At 35.5% G+C, this 12996-nt stretch overlaps 1 non-coding gene across 1 annotated transcript; it reads left to right on the plus strand.

Moving 5' to 3' along the window:
• The first annotated feature begins 1787 nt into the window (after positions 1–1787).
• On the plus strand, positions 1788–1859 carry TRNAC-ACA (transfer RNA cysteine (anticodon ACA)). The gene has a single exon. It is a non-coding gene; the product is annotated as a tRNA-Cys (tRNA).
• Positions 1860–12996: the final 11137 nt, after the last annotated feature.

Below are 12996 nucleotides of genomic sequence, written 5' to 3' on the forward strand. Positions count from 1 at the left end.
AGCAAGTGTCTTTTAAATTTGTGGCTGCAGTCACTGTCCACAGTGATTTTGGAGCCCAAGAAAATGAAATCTGCCTGTTGTCATTGTTTCCCCATCTATTTTCCATGAAGTGATGAGACCAGATGCCATGATCTTAGCTTTTTGAATGTTGAGCTTTAAGCCAGCTTTTCACTCTCCTCTTTCACCTTCATCAAGAGGCTCTTTAGTTCCTCTTCACTTTCTGTCATTGTTGTTGTTCAGTCACTAAATCATATCTGACTCTTTGTGACTTGATGGCCTGCAGCATACAAGGCCTCTTTGTTCCTCCCCATCTCTTAGAGTTCACCCAAGTTCATGTCCATTGAATTGGTGATGCCATCCAACCATCTCATCCTCTGCTGCCCTCTTCTCCTTTTGCCTATCAACTGCATATCTTAAGTTGTTGATATTTCTCTGGGCAATCTTGATTCTAGCTTGTGAGTTATTTGGCCTGGAATTTCACATGATGTACTTTGCATAGAAGATAAATAAGCAGGTTGACAATGTAAAGCTTTGATGTACTCCTTTCTAAATTGTGAATGAGTCCCTTGTTCCATGTCCACTTCTAACTGTTGCTTCTTGACCTGCATAAAGGTTTCTCAAGAAGCAGGTAAGGTGGTCTGGTATTCCAGTCTCTTTAAGAATTTTCCACAGTTTGCTGTGATCCACACAGTCAAAGACTTTAGCACTGACTTTTATAGCAACAAATTGCAGTGCTGGAGAAGGCTCCTGAGAGTCCCTTGAACTGCAAGGTGATCAAACCTGTCAGTCCTAAAGGAAATAAACCCTAAATTAGATGATATCCTAGACTTCCCTTGCTCTCTCTACGATCCAATGAATGTTGGCAATTTGATGTCTGGTTCCTCTGGCTTTTCTAAACCTAGCTTGTACATCTGGAAGTCTCAGCTCATGTAGTGCTAAAACCCAGCTTGAAGGATTTTGAGGACGACCTTACTAGCAGGTGAAATGAAAAAAATTTTACAGTAGTTTAAACATTTTTTTTAACATTGTCCTTCTTTGGGATTGGAATGAAAATGGACCTTTTCCAGTCCTGTAGCAACTACTGAGTTTTCTAGACTTGCTGGGATATTGAGTGCAGCACTTTAACAGCGTCATCTTTGGGGATTTTAAATAATTCAGTTGGAATTCCATCACTTCTGCTCTCTTCATTTGCAGTAATGCTTCCAGAGATTGACTTGACTTCACGCTCCAGGATATCTGGCTCTAGGTGTGGTCACTCGACCACACCACTGTAGTTATCTAGCCATTAAGACTTTTTGATGTAGTTCTTCTGTGTATTCTTACCACCTCTTCTTAATGTCTTCTGCTAATCTTATGTCCTTACTGATTCTGTGCTTTATCATGCTTATCCTTGCATGAAATATTTCCTCTGTATCTCCAATTTTCTTGAAGAGATCTCTAGTCTTTCCCTTTCTACTGTTTTCCTCTATTTCTTTGCATTGTTCCCTTAAGAAGGCTTTCTTTTCTCTCCCTGCTGCTGTCAGGAACTCTGCATACAGTTGGATGTAATTTTCCCTTTCTCCCTTGCCTTTTGCTTCTCTTCTTTTCTCAACTATTTGTAAGGCCACCTCAGACAACCACTTTGCCTTCTTGTATTTCTTTTTCTTTGGAATGATTTTGGTCACTGCCTCCTGTACAATGGTATAAACCTTTGTAACTTGAATATTTACCCGACCTTGACTTTCTTGGAAATAAAAACTTATTTGGTTTGGTGTTTTTTGCCTTTTTATGTGTTGCCACAACAAACTTCCCTGGTGGCTTAGATGGTAAAACGTCTGCCTACAATGCAGGAGACCCAGGTTCAATCCCTGGGTTGGGAAGATCCTCTAGAGAAGGAAATGGCAGCCCACTCCAGTACTCCTGCCTGGAAAATCCCATGGATGGAGGAGCATGGTGGGCTATAGTCCATGGGTGGGGTCACAAAGAGTCAGACACAACTGAGCAACTTCATTTTTCATAATTAGTTTGGTACTATTTTGTGGAGGATGTTTGAATCCATGTTCATGAGGAATAATTTTTTTTATCAGTCTGTCTAGTTTTGATATCAGAATTATGCTTCACACATAAAATTAGTTGAGAAAGACGGTCTCTTCTGTTATCCATAGAATTACCAGTATTTCTTCTACAAGTATTTGGTAGAATTCAACACTAAAACCAGATGGGCCTGATATCTTATCCATGGGGAAGATTTTAAAATACATTTTCAAATTATTTAATAGTTATATGAATTTTCAAGTAATCTATATCATCTTGAGTGAGTTTTGGTAATTTGTGATTGCCAAGGAATTAACTCATTTATGCAAGCTTACTGAATATATCTGCAAATTACTGTTTATGGTTATACTATATCTATATCTATATAATAAACATTTTGCACATAAATCCTCCTGTAGTTCTTTTGTTTCTAATATAGATAACTTGTGTCTTTACTATGCCCTTTTTCTTTGTCAGAATTGCTACAGGTTTATCTTTATTAATCTTCTCAAAGAAACAGCATTTGGTTTCATTGGTTTTCTCTATTTTTTTCTGTTTTCAACATCTGAGGCTCTAAATTTTAAATACTATTTTACTTCTGTTTACATTAAATCTTATTTTGTTCTTCTTTTTCTAGTTTTTTAAGACAGATTGTTGATCTGAGACCTTTCTACTACAAGTGTTTAATGCTATAAAATTTCCCTAAGTACTACTTTAGCTACAACTTGCAAGTTTTGATATATTTTCATTTTTGTTCTACCGAAATATATTCTAATTTCTTTAGCTCATGAATCACTAAGAATTGCAAGTTAGTTCAAGTTCGTGATATTTTTCTATTACCTTTTTTAAAAAATGACTTCTTGAATTCCATTATAAATCAGAGAATATGTTTTAAATGATTCTAGTTCTTTTAATACTGTGGAGATTTGTTTTATGATGAAGGATATAGTCTATCTTGGGGAATGTTTGATGTACACTTGAAATGAATATGTATTCTGCTGTTTAGGGTTGGAGAGGTCTATAAATGTTCAGTAGACTCAGTTGATTGGTGGTGATGTTTAGTTTTTTCATACCCTTTCTGATATTTTGAATAACTGCTGCTGCTGCTAAGTTGCTTCAGCCATGTTGGACTCTGTGCAACCCCATAGACTGCAGCCCACCAGGCTCCCCCATCCCTGGGATTCTCCAGGCAAGAACACTGGAGTGGGTTGCCATTTCCTTCTCCAATGCATGAAAGTGAAAAGTGAAAGGGAAGTCGCTCAGTCATGTCTGACTCTAAGAGACCCGATGAACTGCAGCCTACCAGGCTCCTCCGTCCATGGGATTTTCCAGGCAAGAGTACTGGAGTGGGTTGCCATTGCCTTCTCCGTTTGAATAACTAGTCCCATATATTTCTGACAGAGCAGTGTTGAAGTCTCCAAACATAATTTTATGTTTGTCTGTTTTACTTCATATGTTTCGAACATCAAGTGTTAGAAGATGGGATTTCATTCTTGGTGAATTGGCCCTTCATTTATTATGTAATGTCTATTATTATCCTTTAATTTTCATTGTTCTGTAGTCTACTTTTCTATTACTAACACATCAAGCCACATCAATTTCCTTTTTGTATTTTATTTTCAATTAATTTTTATTGGAGTATAATTGCTTTACAATATTTTGTTAGTTTCTTCTGTACAACAAAGTGAATTAGCTTTATGTCTACATATATCCCATTTTTTAATTTATTTCCCATTTATGTCGCCATAGAGCATTGAGTAGAGTTCCTCTTGCTATACTTTAGGTTCTCATTAGTTATCTATTTTATACATAGTATCAATGTTGTATAAATGTCCATCTCAATCTCCCAGGTCATTCCATCTTCCCCCTTTTTCCTTGGTATCCATACAATTTTTTAATCTACATCTGTGTATCTGCTTCTGCTTTGCAAATAAGATCATCTATACCATTTGTCTGGATTCCACATATATGTGTTAATATATAATATTTGTTTTCTCTTACAGAGGAATGGATAAAGATGTACATATATACAATGGAGTATTACTCAACCATAAAAAGAAATGAAATTGTGCCATTTGCAGAGAAATGGTTGGATCTAGAGACTGTCATACAGAATGAAGTAAGTCAGAAACACACCAATTTTCTTTTGATTACTGTTTGCATGGTATATCTTTTTCTATACTTTTAACACACAAAATTACATTTAAAGTCAGTTTCTTTTAGTCTCATATAATTGAGTAATTTTTATCCAATCTGATTATCTCTGTCTTTTAACTGGTGCCATTTTATGTAACTGCTGATAAGTTTACATTTAGGGCAATTATTTTAGCATATCATTTTTCAGTTCTCTCTCATCATTTTATGAACCTCTATTGCCCTTTCCCAATTCAGTCTACTTAGTATCAATATTTTACTGCTTCGAGTACCACATAGAAATCTTACCACTGTATATGCCCCCTATTATATATAAATATTAACATTATACATTAACACATATCCTGTATGTTTTATATATTAATATATACTATATATCCTCTTCTTATATTTCAGTTCTCATATATTATATGTACTTATATTGGAAATCAGATATTATAATTTTTATTTTCAATAATCAAATATATTTTAAAGAACTCAAAGGATAAGAAGTTCATTATGTTTACTGAGATAGCTACAATTTCTGTTGTTATCTGTTCCTGCTGCCTAAGTTTCCCTCTGATATCAGTTTCTTTTAGTCTTAAGAATGTCCTTTCACAGATCTTTTAGAACAGGTGAGTTAAAAATACATTCTCATAGTTTCCCTTTAACTGAGAATGAGAATGTATTTATATTACCTTAATTCCTAATACTTTCATTGGATATAAAATTCTGGATGACAGGTGTTTTAGCACTTTTAAATGTTGTGACATTTCTTCTCAGTCTCTATGGCTTTTGATAGGAAATCCTCACTGAAGCATTCTTTCCCTGCAAATAATACCTTTTGATTGGGTTTTTCTTTGATTTTAAGCTAAAGCTAAAGTTTAATTATTTCTTTGATTTTAAGCTAAAGCTAAAGTGATTGGGCATGAATTTCTTTGGGTTTATTCTGTTTGGAATTTGCTAAACTTCTTGAATATCTAGGTTTATGTCCTTTACTAAAAGACATGGAATGTTTTCAGGAATTATTTCTTCAAATATTTACTCATCACTGTACACTTTGTCTTATGTCTCCGTTTAATGACATGAATATTTGACTTTTGTTGTCTCACATGTCCCTGAGCTTTTGTTAATTTTTCCCAATAATTTGTCTGTCTATTGTTCATATTGGGTAATGCTATTATTATGGACTAAATATTTTTGTCAGTGGGAAAGATCCAATAGGTATACTTACTCTGGCTTTTCCAGAATCATAACCCTCCAGAATTCATTCTTTATGTCTTCATCACTATTCTGCTGTCTCTTCAGTAGTTAGTCATAATAGGATACCTGATGAAATTAAACTTTTTCAATTGCCATTTTCCTTTTCCATTAAGGTTTCCACAAATTCATGAGCACCCACAAACAATTCATGCATGACAATGACACATTACACTAATGTAAAATTACAGAAAATTAAAAAATAGTTGCTATAAAATATGTATGAATTTTCAATTATGTTACTGCTCTGAGGTTATAAAATAAATGTTTATGTGGCTTATAAGTAATATGACCTGGCATGTTTTGAATGCACTATCAATACTAATAATGCACTAAATTGAATACTATATTGAAAACTCATAAACTTCTTTGACTTTTATTATTTTTAAGTCAGCTTTCAATCCAGAACTATACAAAATCCAAGAAAAGCAAAAAGATTCTAAAGTTACCTTCCACAAGCTTCAAATTAAGCAGCTAGAATCCAGAAACTATAGAATATATCCAAGTTTTTGGGGGGTTTTTGTATTTTTTTTATCCAACTGGCTTGAATTTAATCTCTTTTTGCCACCATGAGGATAGTATGAAATGGGTTCAACTGTTAAAGAGACCTGCTCTTGTCAGGCTGCCAGCTACTGTCAGTATACTTCTTTTCCTTTGGGTAAATAACAAGATACAGTTTAAACAAATGAAAGTGCTGCCCATGATAAAGTTATAATACTACATGGTTAATGTTAAAAATGCTTCATAATCACAAATAAAAAGCTAAAACTATGGCAGGTTTTTGGTTGGAATTTTTTGTGTGTATTTTGCCAATTCAATAATTACTGTAAGAATGCATTTCCCTAGTTGTAGATATTTTGGCTGAAGCTGACTGTATTAATTATTGAAATGCAATATTATAAAAACTTAGTTTGTGGCTATAGAGTCCATTATTCTTTTCCAATATACATGATCTTTTATACCATTTCTGCTTTATATTCATTGGCTTAAAGAAATATCTATTCTAAAACTCTAAATAATTTACACTAAAATCAATTAGCTCATATTTCTGAAACTGGAAAGAATTTTAGGATCATGTAATCACATTGCTCCCATTTAAGAGGTGAGACTTCTCAGACTCTGAGATTCAGGTTACAGTAAGCAAAAGTCTGGGCCAAGTCCCTAACTCTGGTCTCTGTATTCTTTTTACAATAAGAAAGTGATTTTGTGAGTCTCCCGTCCCTTTGAAAATGGTGACCATATGTGCAAAAGTTAGCTGAAATTTTAGAGATTCACTAAATACTCACAGAGGCCATGAGAGTCTCTAAATTAGGAACCCCTGAATAGGGACAATTAACTAGCCATCTTGATGAAGATAAATGGGTCTATAATATATCTTATAGTAAAATAACTTCCAGGGGAATTAAAATTTTCAATATAAAAAGAGACATGTAACATTCTGGAATAAAACACAGCAGAATAATTCCATTTCCTTGAAATGAGAGTTGATTCTAAAAGTAACTCAAAAATCTATGAAAAAGTAAACAGTAGTAAATGTGGGAATACCTGTAAGAAACATTGAAAGACAAAATTAAAAACCTGTTTAATACTACACATTTTAAGGACTAAGCCTGTGTGGTAATTGTAATGGCTCCCCAGTGAAGTTCATGTCCTAATCTCTAGAATCTATAAATATGTTATGTTATATGTCAGAGAGAACTTGCAGATATTATGATGTTAAGTTGCTAAGTTTGTGGCAACTTGTTATAGCCAAGATATAAAAATAATACAGCAACTTAGTATTTGAGAGTACTTATAGATATAACACGGACTTCCCTGGTAGCTCAGCTGGTAAAGAATCCACCTGCAATGCAGGAGACCCCAATTCAATTCCTGGATTGGGGAGATCTGCTGAAGAAGGGATAGGCTACTCACTCCAGTATTCTTGGCTCAGATAGTAAAGAATCCATCTGCAATGCAGGAGACCTTGGTTCAATCCCTGGGTTGGGAAGATCCCCTGGAGAAGGGCATGGAAACTCACTCTAGTATTCTTGCCTGGAGAATTCCCATGGACAGAGGAGCCTGGCAGGCTATAGCCCATAGGGTCACAAAGAGTTGGACACAACTGAGTGACTAAGAACAGCAGACAGTGGTTTTTGTCATACAAACCACTGCAATGATGTAAAGTAATTAGCCTCCAACTAATAAAAATAAATGTCGGAGAGTGTTTTGCCTATGTTCTCCTCTAGGAGTCTTATAGTTTCTGGTCTTACATTTAGATCTTTAATCCATTTTGAGTTTATTTTTGTGTATGGTGTTAGAAAGTGTTCTAGTTTCATTCTTTTACAGGTGGTTGACCAGTTTTCCCAGCACCACTTGTTAAAGAGGTTATCTTTTTTCCATTGTATATCCTTGCCTCCTTTGTCGAAGATAAGGTGACCATAGGTTTGTGGACTTATCTCTGGGCTTTCTATTCTGTTCCATTGATCTATATTTCTGTCTTTGTGCCAGTACCATACTGTCTTGATGACTGTGGCTTTGTAGTAGAGTCTGAAGTCAGGCAGATTGATTCCTCCAGTTCCATTCTTCTTTCTCAGGATTACTTTGGCTATTCGAGGTTTTTTGTATTTCCATACAAATTGTGAAATTATTTGTTCTAGTTCTGTGAAAAATACTGTTGGTAGTTTGATAGGGATTGCATTGAATCTATAGATTACTTTGGGTAGTATAGCCATTTTGTAAAGTAATTAGCCTCCAACTAATAAAAATTTAAAAAAAAAAATAAAAAAATAAAAAAATAAAATAAATTAAAAAAATAAATGGAAAAAAAATTTAAAAAAAGAACAGCAGACAGATATCTTAAATAATTTTTGCAAACTGTTTTTCATTCAAGCTTTGCTTACTACTGCACCAGTAAAAGAAAAAACACATAAATGGCCATAAAGAGAAATGTGTTAAATAAATTGTGCTATGCACATATTATAGAATAGTACTCAGCTATAAAGAATGAAAAAGCTTTTCATCCCTGTGAAAAGATATCCAAGATATACCATTAAATAAAATACAAGTGCAGTACCACGTGTATAAAGGAGAGAAAAAAATTTAATCTATATATTTTTAAATTTTTGCATAAAATCCTTTGGGAGGATATAGAAGAAAGCAATAACCATGGCTACCTATTTGTAGTGGGGAAGAGAGAAAGTGGGTAGCTAGAATTCACATACAGAAGGAAGATTACACTAGACATATTTAATAATTTGTAGTCCTGCAAATGCATTGCCTTTCTAACATATAGATAGGTAATAGACAATAATGATGTTGAAGATAGATAGCTATATAGATAATATACTTAAATTACACATATCATAGTATATTTACATTTCTCCTATACTATTCTGGGCTTCCCTTCATATATGTGATTGCTTATTGGTGTGATTCATCAATAAGGACAAAATATTGCTTGTTTTAAGGAAGGAAGAGGAAAAGAGAAGAATGAGAGAAAGGAAAAAAAACCTTTAAATTTGTCATTAATACTTTATGTCTGTTATTGGTAAATAAAATATTTGCTTTGTTTTTCCCAGCTTCATTGGCGCTGTAATATAAATACACCCTGAGAAGATAGCACAAATATCTTCTCAATATCTCATATGAAGAGATGCAACATAAAGTTTCATGATGCACTACATACTTTTAAAGGGGAGAGGAGGACTAGAAAAGAAAATAATGACTATTTACTAAAGGTCACGAACTGAAAAGGATACCAAGGACAAGCCACTTTCCTAATAGCTAGTCCCTTCCTCCCCCCTCCAACAGTTAGCATCTCAAATCTTTCTTTGATCATCACTCTGAAAAGACAGTCTCTCTCCTCATATCAGGAAATGTATTCAATGGCATAAATCCTGAAAGTAAAAGCAGGCTTTCCCAATATTCATAGACTACAAAACTGAGGCCAAGGAAACAGCAGAAATCCAAGCCTTTCAGTTCTCTGCTAGATTTTTAGAGGATCCCTGCCTGACGCAGGTCTGGCTGGCAGCTAAGAGTACAAGCAAAGACTTTGGAAGGGTAGCTCTCAGTCAATCTGTGGCCTTTTCAAAAAGCTAGGGAAGCATTTAGAATAAGATTGAACAGGTGATATCAAGCAACATTTGGAGGATCTTGAAAACTAAGTAATGCTAACTAAGCAATCAGGCACCTTGAAAGGTTGTTCAGAAAAGAGTGACAGATCAGAGATATGCTTTAGAGATTAACCTGGCAATATGTAGAAGGTGAATGGGATGGGGAAGACAAGAGGCCAGAAAGTTTGTAGGCAAGAGTGTGAGAAATTCTAAATTTATTTTAGCCTTCCAAAAATTAGTGAGGATCCTTGGCAGTTGCATTACTTACTGCTAGATCTGATTAAATTCCAAAAGCATTTTTAAAGGAGAAAACATAGGAAGTGAAGTTAGAAGCTAGGGCCAAATGCAAGTATCTGCAATTTTTCAAAAAATCATTTCTTAAGGGTCATTCAGTTAATTTAAGAAACACTCTGATGCCTCCGAAGCTAAAACTCTGATATTTCTTATGTGTCATTTCTAAAGTGTAATTGCATAACACATTGCTAAAATAGTAATGAAAGAATTTTAGAGCATCCATCAAAGGACATCGAATGTGAAATAAACAGTGTTGGTTGTGAGTCAGGGGATTGCCGTGTAGCACATTAGACAGCACTGCCCTCTGCAGTTAAATGTGTTCTATTATCTGATCCCTGTGAAGCTTGGTTTAAAAAAAAAAAAATGTTTAAAACATCTCAAATATTTTGTCATTTCATGTACGATACCCAGGCAATGATCACACAACCAAAGTCTCAAAATGGATTCCTGCAGAAAGAATTATTTGTAATGATGGAAAGTAGGATAAAAGTATAGGACTGAGGAGGACAAGGGCTTCCAGTTGGTCAGTGGTAAAGAATCTGTCTGCCAAGGCAGGAGATGCAGGTTTGAACCCTGGATCGGGAAGATCCCCTGGAGAAGGAAATGGCAGCCCACTCCAGTATTCTTGCCTGGAAAATCCCATGGACAGAGGAGCCTGGTGGGGTCGCAAAAGAATCAGACATGACTTAGTGTCTGAACAATGAGGAGGACAAACCTGGTTTTGTTTTGATGTTGTTGTGTACTATGTAGACAATATTCCCTGTCAACAAGATTGGCAATTTTCTTCCTGAATTCTTGGCACTTCTACTTCCTGGAAGAGTACAAGCAGTCAATAAAGAAATCATCAGACAATTAAATAAAATACTTGTAAATTATGAAGAAAGTCATAAAGTAAACCAAAAAGGAAGCTAAGACAGATGGATCACATAGACAGACGCAATATTTCAACTGAGACCTGAAGGATAAGAAGAACCTAAGCATGTGAGGAGTAATATGTGCAAAAGTCCTGGGACACAGACAGAGTTACATGTTCCAAAAATAGAAGAAAGTGCTGCTAAAGATACTGGACAAATGGGACACTGCTTTCAAAGCTAAAAAGCTGAGATAGATCATAAAGGTACACCATTTACCTTTATTACTTGGTAAGGAGATTGAATTTTTTTCTAAATTCAGTGAGATGTATTTGAATGTTTTTAATTGAAGAAGTGGAGAAGATCATTTATACTGCTCCATGGCAAATAATTTCTAGAAGGACAACAGAAGTAGGGGTGCAGACTATGTCAGACAACTTGTGTATAATTTAACACTCATTCTAGTTTGAGTCCTTGTGTTATGATGTTGGAAGACTGTTAGCAAAGGGAGAGGGTTTATTTGTTTTATAAATCAATTCATAGCCTTAAACTGATAAATCACTTGCCCTGCAATCATGACATTATCTGCAGCAAAAGAAGGTAGTTTAGGGACTAGTTAATTACAATCTTAAAAAATGTCATAAAATCATAGGTTAAATTTCAAGCAAAAGTTCACAGTAATTTAGTTCATTATATCCGCAAGAGAGTTCCAGAAAAACATCTATTTCTGCTTTATAGACACAATAAACTGTAGGAAATTCTGAAAGAGATGGGAATACCAAACCACCTGACTTGCCTCTTGAGAAGTCTGTATGCAGGTCAGGAAGCAACAGTTAGAACTGGACATGGAATAACAGACTGGTTCCAAATAGGAAAAGGAGTCCATCAAGGCTGTATATTGTCACCCTGCTTATTTAACTTATATGCAGAGTACATCATGAGAAACGCTGGGCTGGAGGAAGCACAAGCTGGAATCAAGATTGCCGGGAGAAATATCAATAACCTCAGATATGCAGATGACACCACCCTTATGGCAGAAAGTGAAGAGGAACTAAAAAGCCTCTTGATGAAAGTGAAAGAGGAGAGTGAAAAAGTTGACTTAAAGCTCAACATTCAGAAAACTAAGATCATGGCATCTGGTCCTATCACTTCATGGGGAATAGATGGGGAAACAGTGGAAACAGTGTCAGACTTTATTTTTGGGGGCTCCAAAATCACTGCGGATGGTGACTGCACCCATGAAATTAAAACATACTTACTCCTTGGGAGGAAAGTTATGACCAACCTAGACAGCACATTAAAATGCGGAGACATTATTTTGCCAACAAAGGTCCGTCTAGTCAAGGCTATGATTTTTCCAGTGGTCATGTATGGATGTGAGAGTTGGACTATAAAGAAAGCTGAGCACCGAAGAATTGATGCTTTTGGACTGTGGTGTTTGAGAAGACTCTTGAGAGTCCCTTGGACTGCAAGGAGATCCAACCAATCCATCCTAAAGGAGATCAGTCCTGGGTGTTCATTGGAAGGACTGATGTTGAAGCTGAAACTTCAATGCTTTGACCACCTGATGCGAAGAGCTGACTCATTTGAAAAGACCCTGATGCTGGAAAAGACTGAGGGCAGGAGGAGAAGGGGATGATAGAGGATGAGATGGTTGGATGGCATTACCAACTCAATGGACATGGGTTTGGGTGAACTCCGGGAGTTGGTGATGGACAGGGAGGCCTGGTGTGCTGCAGTTCATGGGATCGCAAAGAGTTGGATGCAACTGAACTGAAATGAACTGATCTCCTAAAAGATGGAAAAGACCACCTTGTGCTAATAGATTTCACTCTATAGATCTAACCTTAAATTAGAAACTTTGTAGACAGTACATGTATTCTCTATTATCCTTGTGCAGCCAGGAAGTTTGTCTTAAACTATAAATCCCTCTCACACATTAACATGAAAAATGTTCAAAAATCCCACAAATAGCTGTAATTTCCCAACCAAGAAGCTGTTTCTCATCCATTTTCTAGTGTAAATGGCAGGTTTGTTTCTAGTCTAGAATAAGGGAATGGGAATAAAACTTCTGATATCCACCCCCCGCAACCCCCGCCAGGAGATTGAATGTCAGTTCACTTATTTTGAGCCTATTATCCTTTCTCTCTTACATGAAAAGAGGAAGACAAGAACAGAGAGGAAAATTTTTACTCAACATAACTTATCCAGAATAACTTTATTGTCATTTAAGGCAATTCATCAGTATTATCCATGTTACAGTTCCACAGAAAGGGAAGTTTATTTTCCATAAAAAGTGATACATTAAACATTCTAGTTTCTGGCTACAGCATTAATGAACAATTTAAGGA

This window comes from Odocoileus virginianus, chromosome 3 (genome assembly GCF_023699985.2).
Source record: "Odocoileus virginianus isolate 20LAN1187 ecotype Illinois chromosome 3, Ovbor_1.2, whole genome shotgun sequence".
NCBI lineage: Eukaryota > Metazoa > Chordata > Mammalia > Artiodactyla > Cervidae > Odocoileus > Odocoileus virginianus.